We start from the raw sequence: 6,178 nt of genomic DNA, 5'->3' as shown, positions 1-6,178 counted from the left end.
AAACAAGGTGCAAGCTACAGGGGGACAATAAAAAGCACATCATACATACCCAGAGTGACAAACCTCTTTTCCCCTACACAAATACGGGTACCACAAAGCAGACTCTGGCAGCAGGGCATAGTCACTGCCCACACCAGTCGCACGTTGCATGTCAGGACACAGTCAGTGCCCGTCGCCCACACCAGAAACACTAAAGGACTGCTGCCCCATCACATGGTGAAGTAAGGCACCAAACCGTACCATGAGCACACCAGCCCAAGACGGGGCTGCCGGGCCTCAGGCTGGTGCCCCACCACCACCAACTCAACATCTTGGCCATGCAGCTGTGTCACCCCTCCCACCGTTCAGTGAGCTCCCGGACCCCGGGACGGCGGCCCCACGCTGGAGATTGTGGATTGGTTGGCTGGACCACTACTTCACAGGCACGGGAGAAATGGACGGACAACCGGCGCTGCTCATGTGCAACAGCAGCGGGGAATTATATGATCTATTTGAAACACTTCCCAACGCCGGGGCCATTGATGACTTAGACACAGCGTTGGCGGCGCTAAATCAACACTTCGATCCTCAGATCTATCCTGATTTCGAACGTTTCAAGCTACGCACAGCTAAGCAAGCTGAAATGGAGCCAGTCGACGTCTTCTATACCCGTGTATGAAAGTTCGCAAGCACCTGCATGTTCCATGATCACCTGGAGGAAATACGAGCACAGCTCATCCAGGGGTGCAAATCTGTGCTGTTGCACAGGCTGAGCATCTGGCAGCCAGGCATGTAGCTCTATGACATCCTAGCACTAGCAAGGTCTCACAAACTATCAAATGCACGGGATGACGAGATGGAAGCAGCCCTAAATAGATACCTGGCTAGGTCCAGGTCATCTTGACTGATCCCCATCAAGGAAGAGAGGGTGGACGCCATTCAGAGACGCCCAAATGAAACTTGTGCTAGCCAGAGGATGCCCATGAGTGGACTGCGCGGGAACTGTGGCACTGAGCACCCGCCAACTCGCCCCTGCTATGCGAAAGGAAAAACATGCTCCCGATGTGGCAAGTCGATTCACTTCGCAAAGGTCTGCCGGGGCAGAAGGTCCAGAGCGTAGGTTAATGGGCCACGCAGGGTGTCGGCTGCCTTAAAACAGCTATCTCTCAGTGACCCACTGGGGCAAGAGGGTGTCACCCCACCAGGCCCGGGTTTTGTCATGGAGGTGGAGGATGACAAGGCATTTGTGGTATCTTTTGTCAGCCGTGCTGATCGATGCCGCTGACCGCCTCCCATGTGCTCGATACTTGTGGCAGGCTTCACGTGGTGGCACTCATCAACATAGGAGCGTCCGTCAATGTCATGGATCTTGAATAGTACAAGCGAGTTGCATATTGTGCTGTTTCATTCTGGCAATGGAGTCTACATCAGATAGTGCTGTGAGGGTGCCGACTTTAGCAGCACTTCTCCTGATCATTAGTGAGGCGGTTGATGCTGCTTTTCAGCCCATGGAATCAGAGGGGCCTCCTTCAGTGGTTCCAAGGACAAATCCAATTATGGACATAGATAACCCTGATGAGGAGGTGGGGTTGCTTTGTGCAGGAAGCTGAGCTTTCTGGCCTTTATTGCAAGTTTGGGATTATCTGGGTTTTCGTATGATTGTTGACCGGGAGTTGGAGGAAGCTTTTTTACGCAATACCAGTGCCTTGTCCCTGCCTCTTCGCCCTTGCACAGTGTGGTTCGCAAACTGCTTTCCCGTGAGTGGAAAGGGATTGATAAGGCTGTGTTCCCTCATTTTCTGTGAAAGAGATATGCTTGGAGGCTTTTCTGAGGTGTTCCCACAATCAGTCAAGGTGGATAACCTGATGGCTGACCTGTCTTCACAGGGCATGGCAATTTCGATTTAATACCCTTCCTTCGATCTAGTGGATAAAAAGGTAGAAGGGGCAGTGAAGAGCCCTTATCCGCTTCCACTTTTTTCATCTGGGCAACGGCCTATACGAATTATATGGTTCAGTCCCTATTGAAGGATTTCCAGAATCTGGCACAAAAGATGAGTGAGGGAGGGGTACTTCCTCTCTGCTGACTTCGATGAAAATCTTGGTCCGTTACTTGTCCGACATCTCATTCCATAACTTGTTTTCAGCAGTAGCGGCTTCAGGGGCTTCCATTGAGGCACAGCCCTCATATATGGATGCGGGTGTGGAAGGCGGATGCTTCACAGAAGTCTGTCCTCTAATAGTTACCACGCCACAGCTTGAGGAGATTGGGAAGCAGTCGCCCGAGAATGTAAAGCTGGTGGCACACGTTTGCCCTCCCTCCCAGGGGAGAGGTTTTGGATATCGCTGTGCCTTTGCTTTTTCTCATGCTAAAGGTGCTAACTAGCCCTTTCGAGGCAAGAGTTGTAGCCGGAGGGGGGCTGGAAGTGACAAGTCCCAGTCTCAGTCTGCTGGTGTCTCCTCCACTCCTTCTCCAAAGCAGTGACTATGTATCCTTTCTGGTTAGTGATTGGCTTTGCTTCTTTTGAAACCAGTGGCCTGGGCAGTTCAGATGGTGACCTCCGATTACTGGATCTAAATTTTCATCTCACCTAGCCTGAGTGATTAAGGAGACACCTCTGCCCCAAAATCCAGTGAAACAGGTGGCATTCCTGGAAGGTGTTTGGCTTCTTTTGGGGAAGGCAGCGATCATCAAGGTCCCACCCCAGAAAGGGGGATAGGATATTATTCCATCCTGTTTGTTGTGCAGAAGTCCTCCAGTGAATACCATCAGATCTTGGATCTCATTGATGCTTCAAAATTGTGACCTTGTAGTTAATCCTTCAGCTGGTTCATATGGGCTACTACCTCGCATCGCTAGACCTGATGGAAGCATATCTGCATGTTCCCATCCAACTGGTAAACAAGCAGTTTCTTCGCTTCGCAGTGAGCTTGATGCACTACCAATTCCAGGTGCTTCCTTTTAGCCTTTCATCGATGTCATGGGTTGTTATGAACCTCTTGGTCCCCTTGATAGGTATTCTCCATTAGCAAGTTATTCAAGTCTATCATTACCTTGATGATTGGCTAATTGTCTCTACTTCTTTCTCTAATGCAATGGAGGAGGTGCTTCAAGTCTGTCATTGTCTGGAAACTTTCTGGTTTCTCATCATCCACAGGAAGTCCTCCCTGCACCCCTCTCAGTCTCTGAAGTTCATCGATTCCTCCTCTAGATAGATCTGGGGATGGTGTTTGTGTCTCCTGAAAGACAATTTACGCTGTTCTGAAATCTCTGCTGGGTTCTGTCCCAACCTCAGGTGTCTCACCATCTCTGGCTATAGAGACAGGGGAAGAAGACCTCCATATTGCAAGTTCTCCCCTGCTCCCTTCTCCATTTGTATCCCCTCATTCATCACGTTCTACACCACTGGAATCTGGTTCCTCAGGAATGCAAGGCTCTCATTCCTGTTACCCTGGAGAGTCAGGAGCCTCTCTGGTGTTGGTTGGCGCCTCTCAATCTCCCCAAGGATTCCATCTCAATCCTCCTCCCTTGGTTGTCTTGATGACTGATGCAAGTACCAAATGTTGGGGATCAGTTCTGGGGATTCCAAGGCCCACGGCAAGTGGTCTTGTTTCGAGGCTCTCCAGTCCTCGAACTCGAGGAAATTGATGGCAGTGTGGCAGGCCCTTCGTTCCATGCTGTCTATTCAGATGGACAACCAGGTTGTTCATGCCTATAGCAACCGACAAAGGGGGATGCAAAAGTATCTATTTTTCCTTTCCTGGAAGATTGGCCTGTGTGCTAAGAAGAATCTCCTCTCTCTCTCTCTCTCTCTCTCTCTCTCTCTCTCTCTCTCCAGTCTATCTTCTATGAAAGAAGAATGGGCCGGCAGATTCTTTGAGCAGGGTCTTCCCCTCATCTGTGACCATGTATTTGTCACCCTTTCTTTTTCTAGAGTTTCTAGAGATTCTCTCCAGGTTCGACCTTCCCTGGCTGGATCTGTTTGTCTTTAAGGAGACGGCCATTCTCCCTCAGTTCTGCAGACTGATTCCCTCGAGGTTGATCTGGGCGATAGATGCTTTCTCCATCCCGTGGTCCCAGGGGCTCTCGTTTGCCTTTCCCCCATTCCACTTAATTTCCAGGATAGTCAGGAAAATTCAGGTGGATTGAGCAGAGGTTCTTCTGGTTGTTCCGGAATGGTCCCAGAGACCTTTGTTTCCCCATATTCAGGGTTTAGAAGTATGTCCTCATTTGAGGTTTCCCATTCACCATCTCTGCTACATGCTCCTCTTCTCAGCACTTCCTCTGTCCCATGCCTCTGTCTGGGGGTATGGCACATGAGAGGTTGACATTGTTGGCTCAGGATTGTTTGCATGAGGTGGTTCGGAACACCCAGTTGCCTTGCATGCCTTCCACTCTGAAGTCTTACAATTGTCATTGTAAAAGCTTTGACTCTTGGTGTAAGGAGAAGGGTCTGTCTCTGGTTTTCTGTGATCCTGTCAGGGTTTTAGACTTCATAAGGTTCTGTTTTGTGTTGGGTCCTTCGATCTTGACTCTTTGTGTCCAATGAACTGTCATTCTGCCGCCAGAGGCTCAGGTATGTCCTCTGTCTCTCCCTTAGTGGCACACCTCTTGCAGAGTTTTTTTCCTTCAGCATCCTGTCTCCCACTCTCCAGTACCCCCTAGGATCTTTCATTGGCGCTTCAGGCATTGACAGATCCTCCATTTGAGCCCCTTGTTTCGGTTGACCTTAAGTTTCTTTCTGCTAAGGTTATTTTTTTGGTGGCGGTTACTTCTGGTCACTAGGTTGGTGAGATTAGGGCTTTGCTGGTTTCTCCTCCTTTTTTACGTTTCCTTCCTGCCATAGTCAGTTTTTTCTGCCCAAGGTCTTGTCTGACTTTTACTGTTAGGAAGATATTGTCCTTCCAGTATTTTGTCACTGACCCATCTTCTCCGAAATTGTTCTCCATTCTCTGTATGTGTTGAGAGCTCTTTGCATTTAGGCAGGTGGATTCATTGTTTGTCATCTATGGTCTCTGTTGGAACAGTCTCAATCCTTCTTTGTCCACTCTGACTGGGTGGGTGAAGTGAGCTATTGTCTTGTCTTGTAAGGTTGCTCACCATCCACTTCTGTCTGGGGGCAGTCAACTCAGGGTGTTTCCTCATCCTGGGCAATGTTTAAGTGTGCATCACTGCATGATATTTCTAATGCTGCTACATGGGCCTCTCCCAACACCTTTTTTTCCCATTACAGTTGGGGGTGGCTGCATCCGTAGAGTTTGGTGCTCATGTTGTATCAGCTGTGCATAATCTGTGATTTGTGCTGTTTATTGCATTAAATATATGAAGCATGTTGCATCATTCTTGGTTTCTGTCTGAATCAATCACCATGCGCATAGGTACGGGCTCATGTGTAAGGAATAGGACAAGTAGACGGATGAGGCGGTAATGTCCAGTTAGTTACCCGTAATCTTCATTACTATGAGTACAGGTCTTCCCATTCCATTCCTGAGCCCGTCCCTCCCTCCCAGGTTTCTGTTTCTGGCAATTGTTTTGCTTTTCTTTTTAATGAGTTTCTTTGGTATTCTTAGCTGTTTTAGAGATTTGCTTCCTCCTTTATCCATTCTAGGTAGCCAGCGCCATCCATATTGGGGGAAGTGTGTTGACCTCATCTCATCTAGATTTTGTGCAGCAGGCGAACTTCTCTCGTGTAAATAATAGAACAGGAAGCCCTGTACTCAGAGTAATGAAGATTACTGGTAAGTAACTGGGTATTAATCAGTGTTACCACACCAAATCCCACATGATATTCCAGGATAGATTTTGTACCTTTAAGGACAAATTTCACAAAGTGGTCCTGGAATCACCCGTGGTGGTACTCCAGGAAATATTACTGTATGCCTCATTATACTGATTTACCATATTGAGCCTGTCTGACCATACCAGAATCTGAGGAAATGATAACTGATATAGAAAAAGAAGATTCTCTGTCGAAATAGATTCACCAATTATTTTGTCATCAATACTCATGCCATCTTATTGGACAGGCATTCTCATTTATCCAAAGACTCTTGTGAAGTTGTATTATACAAATCCTTTCACAACCTAGTCACAAGGCATTTAAATATTTGCATATGGCAAGTTCTGTAGGATCGACCTACCAATTTATTTAATAATTTGACCCGTTATTATAGTTTTAAAAAATCAAATTGAACTTTAT

Source organism: Lissotriton helveticus, chromosome 4_1 (genome assembly GCF_964261635.1).
Source record: "Lissotriton helveticus chromosome 4_1, aLisHel1.1, whole genome shotgun sequence".
NCBI lineage: Eukaryota > Metazoa > Chordata > Amphibia > Caudata > Salamandridae > Lissotriton > Lissotriton helveticus.
Note: the sequence above shows the minus strand (reverse complement) of the source record.